This window comes from Mus musculus, chromosome 19 (genome assembly GCF_000001635.26).
Source record: "Mus musculus strain C57BL/6J chromosome 19, GRCm38.p6 C57BL/6J".
In the NCBI taxonomy this organism is placed as follows: Eukaryota; Metazoa; Chordata; class Mammalia; order Rodentia; family Muridae; genus Mus; species Mus musculus.
The window spans coordinates 20,489,690-20,509,220 of NC_000085.6; the positions used below are offsets into that span (position 1 = coordinate 20,489,690).

Sequence of the window (19,531 nt, forward strand, 5' to 3'; positions counted from 1 at the left end):
CCTCACACCAGTCAGAATGGCTAAAATAAAAAAATCAGATGACAGCAGATGATGGCAAGGATGTGGAGAAAAAGGAATACTCCTCCACTGCTGGTGGGATTGCAAGCTGGTACAATCACTCTAGAAATCAGTTTGGCAGTTCTTCAGAAAATTGGACATGGTACTACTACTTGACCCATCTATACCACTCCTAGGTATATACCCAGAAGATGTCCCAACATGTATTAAGGCTATTTTGTTTCTAATGCATATTTTTGCCACCTGTCAAAATTTAGATAGCTGCATGGGATTATTTCTGAGTCCTCTCTTTTATTTCATTGGTATATATATATCTAACTCAGGTGTACATAGAAACTAAAAACCTGAGTAATCAATAAAACAGCTTTAGTTTTCCAAATCTTTCTTCTCTCTGCTTCAAGAGAGTTAAGACTTGAACATATTTCATGATCTACAGTAATAACAGTCACTACCCCTGACTGGACTCTCCCATGTACCAAATTCACTACTCTGCAAATTCTGGCTTGCAAAACTCACATTCTTGTGAACACTAAGTCATCACAAAGAGGTGAAGTCATGTTTAGCCAACTTTCCAAATTTCTTTTAGTTTTACAATTATATACATCTAGCTATTCTCATTTTTTGCATTTAAGCACAGAAATAATGCTAGTGAAACTATACTTCATAGTTCAAGGTTTCAGGGATTGGAGATTAGCTATATTGTGATTTATAGTTATTGAAATTCATTTTAAAAATTCAAACTATGCTCATATCCTGTATAAGGAACATAAGATCTTTGAAGTATGCTATCGATTAAATTTACTTTAACATTTGTCATTATTCCTTCCTCTTCCTTCTAACTTCTCCCATGTCCCACTCATTCTCGCTCAAATTCATGACCCCTTTTTCTTTAACTGTTATCACACACACACACGAGAGAGAGGGAGGGAGAGAGAGAGAGAGAGAGAGAGAGAGAGAGAGAGAGAGAGAGAGATGGCAAAGTCCATTTACTGTTGATCTTACATGTGTATATTTAAGGTTGACTGCTTGGTGTCGTGGGTTGCCCTAGTGCAGTTTGACTTTTGATGTTAATCCTGTTTCTTCAAGTCGAACACCTATTCAGGGGATCTCACCTTCTCCCCATTCTGACTGGTCACATAAAGGCTACATCAAATGATTCGTCAATGGAAGAGAAAGGTGGAATGGGATATCTCTGAGAGGAAGGAAAATAGAGCAGAGCCACATGGTCTGGAGAAGCCACAAGTAGCAAGGTGTCTCATATCTGGGGAATAAATTAGAACAGTAACAGACCTGCCCAATCTAGACATATAGTTTATAAATAACTGAGTTGTGTGTTTTTATATGGGCTTATTGGGGTAAGAATTTAACACAATAGCTTGGGATTGCAGTCTTGTCCTTGGAGAAGGGATGGTCACTGTTCAGATCTTAGTACTTAACTATAATTTTGAGACTTCATGGGTGCATCTTTCCAGTTATATACTGAAGGCACCACCTCACATATGAATTCCTGGTTTTCTTTTCTTTATATTCTCTCTGCTTTCTCACCTGAGACGTTCCTTAAGACAGATGGGGGGGGGGTATTATTTTGTATCTGTCACCTCGGAGTGAGCTCCCCATTGTCTCTTGTTCTCTGCATTTTGACCAGTGAGGCTTTTCTGAGTGGCATTTGTTAGCATCAAAAAGAAGTTTCTCTGATGAGGGAAAGAGCTACACTTACTGAAGCGTAGGTAAAATGATTCTTCCTGCTTTTTTAATAATACTGAAAATAAAATGGGCATATACCTTGCACAGTGGTGGTGCCCAAGTACATATCCAAAGCAGAGTATGCAGACTGTGATGCTTGAGTGTGTGTGTATGTTTGTTTGTATGTGTGCACATATGTGTTTGTGTGTGTGTCTGTAGAGGAGTATGTATATGCATGTATTGGTGTATGTATGTTTGTGTCTGTGTATATGTGGATACAAATATATGTATGTGTATATGTGTATGTACATGTGTATGAATGTGTGCATGTGTTTACATGTATTCATCTGTGTGCATGTGCACATGTGCATGTATGTGTGTTTGTGTGTGTTTCATGAGAAGGACATTGTCTTATTAGGAATTTGACTTTTTCCCACTACTACATTTCTGTCTTCATACAGGAACTTTTTTTTTTTTTTTTTTTAGTAACAATCTATTCTGCCTCAGGTTCCCCATTACTGAAAGATTTTCAAGTCCAACTCCATTTTTCTGCAATCACAGGTAAAAGGAAAGACAGGACAAAAGCCAGACTATGGCATTCAGGATACTTGTCTACTGTTACGTCCCTTGGTCTCCAGGATCATTCAGCTGGCAATGCTGCCCTTAGTCTGAGCCTTTCTAATTCCCTTTATCAACCTTTCGTTGGCAGTCTACCAGGCTTTGTTTTATTGCCAGCCTTCTCTGCAACTGTCTTGGAAAGCTATGAAGGCATACTCTGTCTCTGCCAGTGTGGGATGAACTATGGCTGAGGACAAGGGATGAAAACTAACACAAATCTTAACTCCTTCAGAAAGAAGGCATGTAAGAACAAACAGGGTGGCAGTGTCTGCTCTGGTTCAAAAACGTAGACACATACATCAGATCTGTCTTGTGAGGAGCTAAATAATTCCAACGTCCACAAAGACCATCCACATCAAATTCTCTAGGAGTGGATGCATTTTCACACCTTCTCAATGTGACAGGACATTCCAGGTGGAAGACTTTCTCAAAGGAAAAGCAACTTCAAAGGTCGATCATCAGTTTTAAACGACCTGCTCAGCCTGACTTTGAAAAACTCAGGCCCAGAAATGTCATCTGACTCAGTGGGGAAACTGGAGAAGTCATCTAAAGGCAGAGAATTTTGGCAAAGATGAGTATGTCCTAAGAAACTGGAACTATCTCACAGCAGAGACAGAGCCCAGAAGTGAGCCTGCCTGGGGGAACAGCCAAAAAGAACATCCAGGCCTGGAAGACAAGCTGAGGGGTGGATAGAACTGTGTGGGGAGGAGTCTGGTGCTGACTGGTGAATTCAGAAGCAGGAAAGAGGGACAGAGTGGATTTTACAACCAGAATAAAGCTGGGAAATGCCCCCGTGAATGGAGCCAAAGAAAGGTATGATATCTGGAGAAAAGAATTGGGAGCAAAGGGAGAGGTTTGCACCGTCAAGAAGGAGAAAGGAGATTAAAAGATGAAATCGTCTTTAATTCGCTGGAGATTATAAGCAGAGTTGAGAAGCTCAGAGCAGGAGCCAGAAAGGGGAGTGGCAAGAGCAGGTCTAAGATGGATGTTTGCTCTGAGCTCCAGTCACTCTGGACGCAGTCCCTTGGAAGCAAACTATCCTTCTGTGGTCTCTGCATGTGACAGAGAAGGAAGATGGCCTCTATGCTCTCAGCTATATTAGTAAATTCCTCAGGAGTTTACATCAACTGGGAGAATCTGTATCCTTAAAATTAAAACATTTAAATCATGAGTATAAGAGTCCAAGCTTTGGATCAAGAAATCACCTCCATCTTGGTAAGAAGTGCTTTGAGCCTCACTGGATAGATTTTGTGTTATCAAGATATGACCAAGTAAATGACCTGTGAGGTTTTACTGTCTTCCTGTCAAGGCAGCTGAACTTGTTGGGCTTTTATTTTATTTTATGTTATGTTATTTTATTTTATTTTATTATTTTTCTTTTCTAAGGTTGGAGTTTGGGGTATGGTGTGTATTTGAAGATTCAAACTCCACGTGGTCTTCAGGAGCTCAAACACTCTCACACAGAACAGAAAGGAAGTCTCCAAAACGAATGTGAAATTGACAAATCACCGCACTGGTAAGCTTCAGATTCCGACTTAGTTTGCCATAGTTTTCAAACCTCATAGGTTCCTAGATATCTAAACATTGTATGTTAATCCTTCAAAGATTCTGAGCAGGGATTACAGACCCTCGAAGTCTTTGACCAATTGCCAGAGGCTTTTACAACTGTCATTGTATCCTTGTCATATTTCACTAAAGACAAAAAATTTCACCCCTAATATTGTTTTCAGTTAAGTCTCTTCTTGATACAATTCGCTCAACAGTAAATTATCTGATGTACATCAAGGAGGCATAGCAATCAGCATGTACAGATACCTATACTGATATTCCAGTAATGGCTGCCCGTGGAAGTAAAATTTGTTAGGAGAAGGCAATGAGAATTGCCTTGCATTCCCTTTGTTTAAGAAGAACACAAATCCTTCAGTAAAAATTGTAGCAGATAATGTTTACTGTCCACGTGAAAAGGATAGGATGAGGCATGAAGTTTAGGGATTGAAGCCAAACCTGGAGTAGAAACTCCCAGGAAATTGCTAAAAAAAGCAACTGCTCCCAGGAAAAGCTTCCAAGGCTGTGGAAAGTCTGCTATGGAAATGAGCACATGGTGAGCTGAGTCCACAATGGGAAATTCTATACAGGCTGCAGATTGCCTGGACTCATGAATAAGGCTCACCAAACCATTGGTGCACATCCCATGCTGCTTCCCATGTTTCCTGGTTGTCAGACACCTGACCACAGGGTCTCATGCTTGCCCTGTCGGGTTTCCATCTTGCTTTGCCCCATTCCATATTTCTAGGCTCCTTTTCCTCACTTTACAATCACAACTTTTACACTGTGTCATTGATGTGCATGTTGGAATCAGGCATCTTGCTGTTTTCAATTTTATGTGACTCCATAGTTAAGAGTTTGTCGCGGGTCTCAGAATAGGCTACAGACTTGGAATCTTGAAAAGTGATAGAACTTTTAAGATGATAGAAGCTCTTTAATGTTGACAGGATGCATTTTTTCCACTGTAAGATGTATATGAATACAAGGTGTGATGGTAGAATTGTGTAGTTTGGATATGGTATGTCTTCAACCAAAAGGCTCAAATACCAAACACATAATGAAACAAAAGTAAGCATTGGTGACTTGAGAAAAGTGAAGTTTCTTGGGTATTTACCCCAGGCAGTTAAAACTAAAACTGACAATATATCTAAAAACACCCACTTGTTACAAAATAATCCAGAAAAATATGTCTTTTTTTTTCTAAAAATAAAAAGAATATTCTATTTTGAGTGCTTAAGAGTTGAGAGGAGGCTTTGAAAAAACGTGATATTTAAAAAATATTGAAAGTAGGGACGTGGGGTTACCTCACAAGAATAGGAATGAAAAGCTGCAAAACACTCACTGGTAAAGATGAGGAGGATTAAAATAAGTTCATGATTAACAAGTGAGATATGAGTAGTAAGGGATCAGCCATAAGAATGGACTCTTCAAGAGCTGAGACCCAAGAATGACCTCCCATTCTTCAACCCCTCCCATGTCCCCTTGGCCCTGGAGAGTCCACCATTGGCAAATTTTACATGTTTGGGCTCTCTGCTCGTACCTGTCATTTCCTCTCTCTGTGTGATCTCCATGAAATAGTTCCCAAGCCATATCACTAGTTTTCTATATTAGTTATCATTGTTTTCAGAAATCATTAATTGTAAGAGCAATGCATCTTAAATTGCTTAAGTATTGAAGTTTATATTTTAACTTGACCGAATGCCTATTGGTAAGTGGCTGTTTCCACTGGCACTGTGCTCCTGTGACATTGGGGATATGTTTCTGCTACTCTTTAGGACACCTTTTGATCACTGTATGACTATAGTGTCTTTAACCATTACATCTATAATTAAAACAAGAAAAAAAAAGATGAAAGGCACATATGTACTATTCTACAATTCATGAAGTATGGTTTCCTAGAAGTCACCCATATGCCTCTGCTTAAATCTCTTTACAATCACAGATGGGAGTCTTCAGCCTGCCCTACTGCCACTGCAAAGGAAAAGCAATGAGTAAGAACTCTGGGTTTGTTGATGGTGTCAATGGCTAATGCCACATCATGCTTTACATCTGAAGTCCTGTCTCTCTGCCTGCTCTGATTATCATTATCTTTCAAATGTAAATACCTGGTATCTCTCATGCATTAACCTTGCACATCGGATGTCAGTACCATTTGTGACACTTACCTGACTTTCCAGCCTCAGTAGGCAAAGGGAAATCTAAGAGTTTGCTTACAGCTGCTTTGATTGTCTCTTCTTGTTAGTCAATATGGACATAGAATTCTGTCCCAAATTTTAAGTTTTAAAGTGCAGTATGTTAGCTGGGCAGTGGCCCCAGCAGAGGTAGGTGGATCTTTATGCGTTGGAGGCCAGCCTGGGTCTACAAAGCAAGTTCCAAGACAGCCAGGGATATACAGAGAAACCCTGTATCAAAACAAGACACAACAGAACCCGAACAAAAACAGTAGCAACGACAAGTGCAGTATCTTTAGTATTTTCCATTCCTTTTGCCTTGTGCATCCCTTTCAATAGCAACGACAAGTGCAGTATCTTTAGTATTTTCCATTCCTTTTGCCTTGTGCATCCCTTTCAATCTACATTGTGTACCCAAATATTCCCATGTAACCTTAAAAATGCATTTCTTTCCATGAACTTGACGGTGCTTGCTCCCTTTCTTTCATTCTTGATTTTGGCATGAGTACTGTGATGCCTCCCTCAGATCTACTCTTCATGGTTCATACGTACATCTTATCAGCTGCTGGGAAATTCTCTTGCTAGATAACTTTGTCCTTGGTTTCTGAGCAGTTCCCCCATCCAGACTCTTCTCCTTGTTATTTGGCTAATACAGATATACAAAGTCTCATCTTTGGGCAGTACAGAATGTTCACAGGACCTTGGCAGATAGGGTTGCCCCTGTTTCAGCTCCGTTTTCACTGTGGATCAAGGCCTTGCTCTGTGGAATTTGCTCTTCTTACTTCACAATTTCATCTTCTGAGACTTCTAAGCAAGCTGCCTATATAGATTTTAATTCAGAATCTATTTCTGGGAGACTCAGTTAAACTCAAGTCAGTTGAAATTTGTAATAAACTATATAATCTCTGGTCAGTGTTGGCCTTTTAGAGATATTGGTAATGGATTGCAGGAGCCAGTTTTTCTATGCAAGTCTGAATTCTTAGCATACCAGACCACTGAGCCATGCTTTAAAATTGGAGTAGAGACTGCTATAGCAAAGAAGAATCTTCCTCTCCAAGACAAAAACTATTTTATGCAGTTTTCCTTATTAAAATGTCTGTCCTAAGGCTACAACTCCAGACACTATTGCCTACACCATAATATAGAAGCCTTACAGTGTTTAATATCATTTCTCCTATACCCACACATATGCATACACCACCACACCACCACACCCCAACGTTATGTGCAGTGCTCTGCTGTACATGAGTGTGACCAAGAGATAGTGGTAAATCCCCAGATATATTGGAACATTCTGGAAAAGCAGCTTAAATCATCGCAGCCTTTAAAATAAAAGTATCACTGTCTTTAACCATGGAAGATAACCTTGCCATATTAGTAACCAAAAGAGAAGATGCCTAACTATACACATGAGAAGAAGTAATCTGATTAAGTTAAACGTACATTGAAGCATGTATATATTCATAAATATGATGGCATATAAAGCTCATAAAGATGTCTATTATCTATTTCTGTGTTCACGGTTTTTGTATTGATAACAACACGTGCTTATCACATCATTATTTAAAATGTTAACCTAACTGAATATCAAATCATGGTTTTACAAATAAAAAAATTTACCATTTTCTTCATTTCTATATTTCCATATGTATTTATTTATCTTTATTTATATCGATCACTATTTATTTTCCTTATTATCCTTATTATTTATTTATCCTTATATTATCGCTGGTATTTTGAAGGCTGAAGTTCACCTGAACATGTCTTGAATACTCGAAGCTAGTGAAATACTAGCCCTTCCTGGGGATTGGGAGTAATGCACACAGGATAGAGTCTGACAATGCCAGCCTGTGTCAGGGGTGTTGTAAATGGCTCCAGTTATAAAATACAAACCAATAGTGCTTGCCTTGAGAGTTGGATGTTGCTACGTTATCAGGAAATTTACTGTTCAAAGCATAGAGAACTCTGTTCACATGGCCATTCAAAAATAAAGAATCTATTTAGTAGAATACAATTTTTCTTTTACATTACACACACACACACACACACACACAAGTTCTTTTCTTAAAATAAAAAAGCATTAGCAAACTTTCACTTTACCTTTTATAATAAAGGATTAATTTTGTTTTGCTTTTTGTTATTTTTATTTTTATACCTTTATTTATTCATTTTAAATCATACTCACTGACCCCTCCTGGTCACCCCTCCCTCAATTCTTCCCCCACCCCCACCCCCATCCCCTTCTCCTCTGAGAGGGTGGAGTCCCCCTGGGTATACCTCCATCCTGGCACTTCTTGTTTCTGCAAGGCTAGGCTCAACCTTCCCCACTGAGGCCAGACAAGGTAGCCCAGAACAGAGGATATTTTCTTGCATATTTGTCTTGAATGAGATGAAAACAAATTCTCATCTTCTAACACAGGATTTATATAAGACATTTCATTCATTCCTAGAAGTACAGCTTAAATCACAATTGTTTTTGTCTTCATCCAGACAACATTTGGACTGTGGCATATTCTTTGTTGTATTAAAAACAAGACTCTAAGATCTTTCCTATGTTTCAAACCCTTAAAAAGTCTCCATTTCTCCAAGGAATTTTTCAAGTACTACATAAAATTTGTTGCTTTATGTGTTTTATATTGCTAATGTGGAAAATTTTAATATATGTATCAAAAGTAAAGACAGAGAGAGCAAAAAGGAAAATCTGAGTGAGTCTCAGAGTCCAGAATATTTGCATATGTTATAAATAATAAAGTATGTTCAGAAAGTTAGTTTTTTAAAAATTCTATAGTACATTTTTTATCCTTTTATTAAAAATAGCTTTTCCCTCCTTACATAATCTATCCTGATTATAGTTTCTCCTCTCGCTATTCCTCCCAGTTCCTTCCCATATCCCCTTCCTTCTGGATTCACCCCCTTTCTGTCTTTTATTACAAACAAGCTTCTAGTTATAATAAATATAATAAGATAAAACAAACTAACACATTGGAATAGGACAAAAGAAATAACCAGAAGTAAAAAGAACCCAAGAGAAGGCACAAGAAATGAATATAAAGACCTGCTTAATCTCACATTCAGGAATCCTGTAAAAGCACAAACCTAGAAGCCATTTTATATATATGAACTATAGGACCCAATGTGTGTGTGTGTTTGTAAGTGTGTGTGTGTGTGTGTGTGTGTGTGTGTGTGTGTGGTGTGTATGTGTGTGTGTGTGTGTGTGTGTGAGAGAGAGAGAGAGAGAGAGAGAGAGAGAGAAATTTTTTAATTTTTAATTTAATTTTATTTTAATTAGGTATTTTCTTCATTTACATTTCCAATGCTATCCCAAAAGTCCCCCATACCCTCCCCCGGCCCACTCCCCTACCCACCCACTCCCACTTCTTGGCCCTGTGGTTCCCCTGCTATGACATTTTGAGACAGAGAATCTCCAAAAATACCATTGAGTTAATTTTCTATCAATTATCTACTGCTGATCATAAATCCTACTTTTAAGAATCACTTGTTTCCCCAGTGAATTCCCTGTGGAAACTAAAATTTAATTTTCATGTGGTTATCAACTGGAGATTGCTTTTGGGTTAGGCATGGGGGCATATGTTCACTTTTCCTTTCAGCCCTTGGACCCCTTTAGCAGACCTCTGCAGGCTCTGAGCATGCTGCCTCAGTCTCTGTGAGTTCACGACTGTGGATCCTGTGGCTTTAGAGGCCTTGTTTTGCTGGTGTCCTCCATTCCCTCCAGCTCTTTCATTTTTTTTCCTATATCCTCTTTTATAAGATTCCCTGAGCTCTGAAGGGAGAGATTTGATGGGGATGTCCAATTTATGGGTGAATATTCCAAGGTGTCTCACTCTCTGAATATTTTGTGGGTGTGGGTTACTTCCATCAGCTACAAGAGGAAGTTTCTAGGATGTTATCTCATTAAAGCACTGATCTGTAATTATAGCAATATGTACTTAGGACTCATTTTGTGGTGATGTTCCTTTATAAAACAGTACTAGCATTTCTTACAGGCATGACACTATGCCAACCCAAAGTTTTATGGCTGGATTGGTATTTATACACATTTGGTAGCATGGAGAGTATCTGCACATAGGGACAAAGGCTCTATGTAAACACTGGATAGATTTCTCCATGTTCAATGAGTGTGTAGGTGTTGCCTTCAGCAATGTGGGCTTGCTGTCAGTTTGTGGAGAGCAACCTAAAGCCTTGGCAAAAACCTGGGTGTTAGGGAAATTCCCATGGGACCCCTTTTGCCAAAAGTTCAGATAGGTATGTCACAATTCATGTACTGGAAGCTCCATTTGGTGACAAGAAATGGCCAGTTGATACTATGTCTCCCCTGTTGTTTGACAATATCATTGAGATTCCCTTCATATATGTATGCATTGTATGAAGCTTCCATATATTAGGTTTCCATGCAACCCCTCAATTTTAGCCATCTCTCCATGTATTTTCTTCCTCATCCACATCTTCCCTCTTCCTCCTCAGCTGATCATCCTTTTCTAACCACCCCCCCATCCATCCAGAAGTATCTATTCTATTTTCTTTCCATGGGGAGATTTACCTGAATACTCACCCACTACCCAAGTCCCTTACCAAATTTTTTTTCTTTCTTCCTTTCCAATTTGTATCCCGTTGACCTCTTTCTTTTCTTTTCCTTCCTTCCTTCCTTCCTTCCTTCCTTCCTTCCTTCCTTCCTTCCTTCCTTCCTTCCTTCCTTCCTCTCTCTCTCTTCTCTCTCTCTCTCGCTCTCTCTCTCCCTCCCTCCCTCTCTCTCTCTCCCTCCCTCCCTCTCTCTCTCTCTCTCCCTCCCTCCCTCCCTCTTTCCCTCCCTCCCTCCCTCCCTCTCTCTCTCCCTCCCTCTCTCTTTCCCTCCTTCCCTCTTTCCTTCCCTCCCTCCCTCCCTCCCTTCCTCCCTCCCCCTCCCTCCCTCCCTCTCTCTTTCCCTTTGAGCGACTGCCTTATTTCTCGAGCTAAGACTTCAAGGACTGTATTGAATAGGTGTGAAGAGAGCGGACAACCTTGTCTTCTCCTGATTTTACTGGAAAGGTTTTGAGTTTCTCCACCTTAAGGTTGATGCTGGCAATGTGCTTGCTGTAAACTGCTTTATTATGTTATTATATGTTGAGAATTTCAAGCAATGTACCTTAATTATATTTTGCTTTCGCTCCCTCTGCCTCAAAGATCTAATTTCTTTTCCCGCTGATATTCATTTTGAGTGGAATGAACTGTAATTTCACAGGAGTTTTAATTTGTATTTAACTGATAAAGTCTAACATTGTTGAACAGTTTTTAAATTATTTATGGACTGTTATAATTATGTTCTATCATTCATTTATTGGTTGGACAACTGTAGATCTTTTAATTAAAATTTTGAAGTCCTTCATATACCATGTTGCGAATCCCATATCTGCTGTGTTGCTGACAAATTACTTTTCCCATTCTGTGGATTATCTTGCTAATGGTTGTTTCCTTTGCTGTACAGTTGTACATAAATGTCTTGTTTCAGTGTAATCCCATCTGTCAATTACTGGGGCTATTTGCTGTGAAATACTGAGTGGTTCCCGAGAGACCTACTCAGTATTTCAAATTAGTAAAGTTTTCTTTTACTTGGTTATTTAAAACATTTTTACACTTTTTTTTTCAACAAAGCAACTCTTGTATTCGTTTAGTGTATTGCTCTTTTACTTTTCCCTTAATTCTCTTCCTTAATACTTCTTGTCTCTTATAGGGTTTAGATTGTTCTAAACTAGGTCCTTGAGGGTCACAATTAGGTCAATGAAACCTATTTTTCTTTCTTTCTTTCTTTCTTTCTTTCTTTCTTTCTTTCTTTCTTTCTTCCTTCCTTCCTTCCTTCCTTCCTTCCTTTCTCCCTTTCTTCTCCCTTTCTCCCTTTCTCCTTTCTTTCTTCCTTTCTTTCTTTCTTTCTTTCTTTCTTTCTTTCTTCCTTCCTTCCTTCCTTCCTTTCTCCCTTTCTTCTCCCTTTCTCCCTTTCTCCTTCCTTCCTTCCTTTCTTTCTTTCTTTCTTTCTTTCTTTCTTTCTTTCTTTCTTTCTTTCTTTCTTTCTTTCCTTCCTTCCTTCCTTCCTTCCTTCCTTCCTTCCTTTCTTCCCCCTCCTCCTTTTCCTTTTTTCTTGTACATGAATATTCATAGCTCTAAAATTTCCTCTCAGAAATGCTTAATCTCTATCCCAAATTTCCAAAGATTTGGTAAGTTATAATTTTATTTCATTGCTCTATGAGAATTTTTAATTTTTTTCTTTGATGACCTGTAAGTAATTCAAGCATTGTCCATATTGTGTAGTGTTCTTGTTATTGACTTGTGTGTGTTATACGATATGAAGACTGATTTCTATTGTTCTATATTTAAGAAAACTTCAGCTGGTCAGTGGTGGTGCATGCCTTTAATCTCCGCACTTGGGAGGCAGAGGCAGGCAGATTTCTGAGTTTGAGGCCAGCCTGGCCTACAGAGTGAGTTCCAGGATAGTCAGATCTATACAGAGAAACCCTGTCTTGAAAAAGAAAGAAAGAAAGAAAGAAAGAAAGAAAGAAAGAAAGAAAGAAAGAAAGAAAGAAAGGAAGGAAGGAAGGAAGGAAGGAAGGAAGAAAGAAAGAAAGGAAGGAAGAAAGAAGGAAGGAAAGAAAGACAGAAAGGAAACTTTATACATTTCTTATTTAAAATATTTTCATGTTTTGGATATTTTTGTTTACCATATACTCATTTGATAGTTCAGGTACCTCTTCTGCAGTTTACGGAGATAGCTTCTCCATTTTCATTTGGTTTGGGGCAGAGTTGCTTGTTTTTGTTTATTGCTTGGTTTTTGTTTTGTTTTGTTTTGTTTTGAGACAAGGTTTCTTTGTCCAGCCTTGGCAGTCCTGGAACTGAGGCTGAGGTCTGCGGGCACATATCTATATTCACCAGAGCTTTCTTCACAGAGGCCATTGCCCTTCTTTGGTTCCATGGGCCTCTGCTGACCACATCTAGCTTTACCTTCTTGTAGGCTTGTCATGCCCACCCTCCTTAGATTCCCTATAGAGAACTCAGTTACTCTAAATGTCTATTGGGGAATAAAGTATGGAGGGGCTACTTTCAAGACCCAGGTATTAGTCACTATGTTGGAGGGATGCATTTGTGAGTACCATGTATGCCCCTGGAATTTAGAGATTCTTGGCTCAACATTAGTACATGATGGCTAGCTGGTTTGAGAATTTGATCTGCCTGCTGGCCTCAGCCTTGGTGTTATCAAACTGTAGGATAATTGTCAGTTGGGGTCTGTGCTAAGCCACAGTAAACAGGGTTGTTTCTCCTTCCACACCTAAGCTAGCCTTCTGCAGCCTATATACTAGAGCCACCATTGTAAGACTCTCCTGCTCTCCACAACTGCCCTTCTGGCCTGTCTCTCACACAGGGTCTGTGGTGATCCTAGTTGAAGTTCCCAGACCTCTGTATGTTGTTCTGTGAGCTCAGGCTCCAGGACAGCTCTATTTTAACAACAGAGTCTCAGGAGGGTATTTAGCTGCTGCCCTCCTAGTCACACAGTGACTCAGTGGGGGTTCTTCCACTAACCTATCTCCCAGAGAAACCACTTTCTTGTCAAAAGCCAAAGTTAATTGAGACTTTTGAGAGCTGTGGCTTTTTATGAGGAGAGGGCTATCTGGTTTCCATCTGACTTACTCTTGGGAATCTGTTTATAGTTCCTCCTAAACTAGGGAGTAAGAGGACTGAGGCTGTGTTGGGCTCCATTCTATGTAGGGCACCTCTTTGTCTCTATTTTTTCCCCTGTTTTCCACTTTATTCCTGGGTCTCCAAAGTGTCTTATAAATTTCCTTCCTCGGATTAAAGTTTATTTCCTTCCCCCCTGATTTTCTCCTCCACAGACTTCCCCAGAAGCATCCACTGGTCTGCTGTTTTACCCAGAATTCCATAGAATTAGTAAAATCAAGAAATTGGTATTGATATGATGAGTTGATGCTGCCTGGCTATATGCTTCTCATGGCATCATTAGTGGTCATGTTTCTGTCAGTCTAGATACGGTCTACAGCTTTTTTTTTTGTTTGTTTGCTTTGCATATCACTTCTACAGAGTCATGCTGGTCAGTTATGTGTAAGGGTCCCATCAAGGACATTTTCCCCTAGTGACTTCTTGTGACTGCATTCCGACGATTTATGTTCATCAGGATGGTCCAATTGTTATGTATAAGGCTCTAATAAAGCAGCAAAACTCCTTATAGACTTTGAATTTTGATCAGGATGCCAAAGACTACAGCCTCCATTTTCATGTGTACTAAAAGACATTTATGGAGATTGTCATAAAATATATTTAGAAAATATTGGTATTGATGATTTACTTACGTTTCTGCATCATAAGTCGTCAGAATGAAGAACCCAGTGGCCTTATAGTCAAGGTCTACCACAGAAGGTACATGGTTATAAACTAGACAGGGGAGACAGGATTCAAAACTTTGGATTGGTGGGCAATCTTATCAACATGTAATTTGACTTCTTGAATTGTCTATTTAAGGTTTACTCATTTTACTGCATTAAAAATTCTTATTATATTTACTTATTTTGTGTTTGTGTGTGTGTATATGTATGTATGTATGCATTCATTTCCCACTACATTCATATGCCATGGTGCTGCCTTGGAGGTCAGAAGACTATTTTCTTGGGTTGCTTCTTTCATTCTATTATGTGGGTCTCGGGCCTCAAATTCAGGCTTTAAGGCTTGGTGATATCTTTACCTGCTAAGCCATTGCCTCATCAATTATTTGCTTTTATTTTACTCATTTTAAAACCTTTGCTTAATATATTTTGCAGAAGAAAAATCACTTTTCTACAGTGTTATTTCAGTTGACATTAGCTAATTTTTAAAGAACATAACACAAATGTTTCAATAAAGTTCAACCCTTAAAAGTTTTACAAAGGTGGTACCTTTCACATACTACCCTACTATCTGACATGTTATAAAATCCACTAGACTAGCAGAAAACCTCAGCCACAGTTACAAGGCAGGTGGATCTCTAAGTTTGAGTTCAGCCTAGTCTACAGAGTATGATCCAGAAAAGCCAAGGCTACACAGAAATACCTTATCTCAAAACAAACAAACAAACAAACACCTACAAAAACTTAAAACACATATTTTCAAAATATCCTATAAATTGCCTAAATATTTGTTTGCTTTTGGCTTTAGTTCTGTCTTTTTTGGGACATAGTGTTACTGTCTAGTTTAGGCAAGCATCAAAATAGAGATCCCCCTACTTCTGCTTTGTAAGTGTTAGTTAAAATTGTTCAGGGATAACTTTTCTAATCTTACTGTTACCATCTAAATTGAAACTTACAACAATGTGGAATTGCATTAGAGACACTACGAAGTGACATGAGCCATTTCCAACAACTTAATATAGTAGAGGAAAGGAGTGTACCTCAGAGATTACTGCGCATGCTCAGCAGTGAGTTCCAGAAAACACATGGACATTTGAGAAGCAGAGACAGAGAAGCAATGTCATAGGAAGTTCACTGCCTCCAAATACATGGAGTTTTCTCACTAGTGGCTGTTACTAGTGCTTTTAAAATGAAATAAAACAGAGTAGAAAGTATCTCAAGTTTCCACATGTTGTTTTATGTAAAGCTGGCTATATAAACCTTAGCAAGTTTGGGCTAAAAAAAAAATGTTACTTTATATTAGTGAACAGTAACCTAGCTTGATGTATAGCCTAACCTTGTTACAAGTAGCTGAGTTTTTAGTCAATTCAAATTATAGCTAAGTAAAACAGACCAAAGCTGTAACCACTTGGGCTCCCTCTCTAGCTCTTTTCTCATATTCCATGTTCTTTTCACTAAGCTATAAATATAACCTGCCCAGACAGTGGAGTGGGAAATTTTGAATGACAGTTTGGATAACTGCTTGTATCTGGAATTACAAATATAGCCAAAAAAAAAGATGTAAAAACATAGGATTTTAAAAATAATTTCTCCTTTAATCAGCATGTGCTTAAAAACTTATCAACAGGGGTTGCAGAGATGGCTCAGGAGCTAAGCTCATCTATGGCTCTTACAGAGGACCTGGTTTGATTTCTAACACCCAAATTGTGGCTCAAAACTGCTTATAGCTCTTCTTGCAAAAGGTCAGATTTCTCTTTTGGGCCTCAACAGTAACCTATCATGCATGTTGTACTCTTAAACACAGACAGGTAACTATGCACAATGAAAACAAATAAGTAAAAGTTACTATTTTTAAAAGCTTAGAAAAATTCTACAAAGTTTATGATGCAGTATGGAGAAGACAAATAATTTCTTCATTATAATATGGCTAAGAAAACTTAAAAGTTGCTGATTTTCACTTAGTAGTCTCCTGCTTTTAGCTGCTATTTACCACATATGAAAGAGTGATATATCTTCTTCCTGTGAATTATTTTCAGTGCTACACTGGCCATGCCTGCTCCATCTTCCCAGCAATATACAGGTGAAAGCTTTTCTATAAATAATTTCTCCCAGCAGTAACATTACCATAAATTCGAAAGCATTTCCACACAGCAGACTAGTTGTACTAGATGCCAGATCTCCTCCTTTCATTGGCAGTGACCTCAAGCCTTTTCTTGCCAGGGTGCACTTGAAACACCCATCCTTCTTAGGTGATAAACTCACCCCTCTCCACTGAGTTTTCATGAATCCTGTCACAGAGTCTCTGCCTTTGTCTGTCACCTGAATAAAGGACCTACAAGCAAGAGTGGTCTGCAGTATACAAGGACATCTCTAGAATACCCCTCTTTTATTAAATTGTGTAATCAGTATAAATAACTTTATAAATTGTTTAGTCTGCTTCTCATAGAACTAACACAATGCTCACAGAAACTATGTAATTCACATTCTAAGAATGACAAACTGCCTTCTCTTGATTGATATGACCATGTGGGTAGCTACTAGTTAAATCTGGCAAGCAAAGCTGTTTTAATTGGCCAGTACATTTAAGTCAATGTTTTGTATCTAGGTATAATAAATTCTCAGATCCTTGTATAAGAATTAAACTTGTCAGAAAGATGATCAGATGTGGCAAGTTCAGGTATACAGCTGACTGAATCCTTGGTGGCTTATTTATATAAACTGGTGTGTAAATATTTTCTGTTTTGTCTCCCCACAGCATTGAGAGTTCTTGGAATCTTTATGCTATGTTTATTATTAAAGACTTAATGCATATGTTTAGAATAAATAAAAATATAATGGTCCAGAATTCCCAAGGTCAGTTCTTTCCTACTTTGCATTTATTTTTGATTGATACTTGATTTCCTTTTCGCTAGCAATCACACTATTCTGTTCTTAACTATAAGATCAATGGGTTTGGATTCCACGTGTTAGCCCGGGCATGCCCAATTTGTCTTTCTCTGCATGACTAACCTCATTTAGACCAAAGTGCCCTGGTGTGACATCTTCATAAAGCTGAATAGCTTTTGTTGTGTAAACTTGCCACATTCTCTTTGTTCATTCAGCCACTGATGGTCATTTATGTTGACTCCAAATATTGGTTACTGTAAATAGTACTGAGATAAACGTGGAGTGCAGATGTTTGTTTGACATCGGGTTTCCTTTTGGGAACAGTAGGATGGCTGGACTATGTGATAGTTCAATGATTTGTGGAATCCTTATAGTGTTTCCTTATAGTGTTTTCATAATGAGTTCCTCCTTCTCGTTCTGACCCACCGTGGATGTGCTCCATTCTCTCTGCATTTTCACCAGCATTCGTTACTCTTTACTTCATGACGTGATATTTATTGTAGTACAGTTCTGACTTGCATTTCTTTTACAAAGTTGAATGTGCTTTTTTTCAAGCATCTGTGCTTCCCTCTCCTCCCTCCCCCTCTCCACTGCCCCCTCCCTCTCCCTCTCTCTGCATCTCTTTCTCTCTCCCTCCCCCTCTCGCTCTTCCTTCCCCTCCCTTCCTCCGTCTCCCAACTCTCAGAAATGTCTAAGGAAACGAATAACCTAAAAATAAATAGCAACGCTCCCTTTCTTCATAGACTGGAAGAACTGATGCTATTAAGATGTCCATAGACTCAGAGTATCCTAAGGGTCTGAGATTCAGTGAGATCCTCACAACATAATTGCAAATACTTGTCTTCATAGATATAGAGAAAAGATTAAATCCTCACAAGCATGCAGAAACATGAAATATCCCCAAATACCAATGGAAACAAAAGTGGAGATATCAAAGGACCTGGTGTTAAAATAAACTACAAATGATAGTAACCAAAATAGGAGGGCACTGACAAGAGAAAATTCACACAGAACATAGAGAGTAAAGAGAGGGCCAGGGCTGTATCAGTACAGCCAACTGGTACTTTACAGTGTCCCAAGAGCACAACAGGAAAGAAGAATTGCTTCAGTAAACAATGGATAAGTACGTGCAGAAGAGTGAGTGTATTGAAGACTTCTACAAAAATACTATGAAAATATTGAAATTCTCTGAAAATACTAAGAACAGAGAACTGTGGCATGACATTAGTACGAACAGTGCTGTTTTAGCTACGCTCCCAATACCACTGGCAACAAAAGCAAACAGGGACAAATGACATGATTTTGACTAAGAATTTACTCATCAAAGGACATAATAACAGAATGACCAGTAAAATTATTGTATGATAGGAAATACTTTCAAGCTGTAGTTTATACTCGAGGTGAATGTATAAGAAAATCAGAACAACTCGACAGCAACTAACTTTAATGAAAAAAAAGATAAGACCAAATGAAATGACATCCTTTTGGTCAACTGTAGCAAGGGTTTCAGCAGCTTCAAGGTTCAGCTCTGCATTCTTCCTCGGGGGTTTGAAATTTATCTGGAAAGAGATCTTATTCAAACCTAGCACTTCATCTATCAACGCTACTAAAAAGAAAAGTCCCTAACACTGCCCTGTTGCCTGAACTCTAATCTATCTTTAAACTAGCCCTCAGCTCTGTGTCTCTGCCAGAGCGTAATCTCTCATCTGCCAAGGCATGCTTTTCAGATGAATGCCCCTTGTTTGGAGATGCTGCCCTTCTCATCCCACACACGTCACTTTGAATCCTCAGCAGGTTTGTTGCTCTTTTTTCCTCAACGGACATGTTCAGAGGGTTTCAGGTCAAGGTTTCCATTCTTCTGAGTGTTGAATGCCTTGCTTCTTAGATTTTTGGATGTGAGCCTAACCTTTAACGGCTGAGGCCTCTCCCCAGCCTGAATGCCTTGGTTCTTCATCTTCTTTTCACTCCTTTACTCAATGTCAAAATGTATTACCTTAATAGGGAGAAATTAATCACTTTGCCTTAAGCCTCTTGTCTTTTTATGAGCGTTAGTTTAGCATACTAATGCACAATATTTAACAACTGTCTATCATGCGCTTGTCAATTGTGTTCTCTTAGGAATTTGAGCCATACTTCTAAAACAAAGCCAACAGAGGTTCACTCATAAACTTTGTAGACAGTGAAATGTACTACCACAGAATCAGGCAAAAATGCATGCAATAACAGAAACCAGGT

At 38.7% G+C, this 19,531-nt stretch overlaps 1 protein-coding gene and 1 long non-coding RNA gene across 5 annotated transcripts in view; both read left to right on the forward strand.

Moving 5' to 3' along the window:
• The first annotated feature begins 2,893 nt into the window (after positions 1–2,893).
• The window catches only part of Aldh1a1 (aldehyde dehydrogenase family 1, subfamily A1), a 150,881-nt gene continuing 134,243 nt past the window's right edge, over positions 2,894–19,531 (forward strand). For 2 of the 4 annotated variants that reach the window (NM_001361503.1, NM_001361504.1), the window contains exons 1-2: positions 2,894–3,534; positions 3,706–3,835. The gene's annotated coding sequence lies outside the window, so the exon portion shown is untranslated. The remainder of the gene's footprint in view (positions 3,535–3,705; positions 3,836–19,531) is intronic. The other 2 variants (NM_001361505.1, NM_001361506.1) reach the window with 1 other exon arrangement.
• Positions 3,026–19,531, forward strand: part of E030003E18Rik (RIKEN cDNA E030003E18 gene) — a 63,696-nt gene continuing 47,190 nt past the window's right edge. The window contains exons 1-2 of the long non-coding RNA NR_015502.1: positions 3,026–3,132; positions 3,706–3,835. This is a non-coding gene — a long non-coding RNA (RIKEN cDNA E030003E18 gene). The remainder of the gene's footprint in view (positions 3,133–3,705; positions 3,836–19,531) is intronic.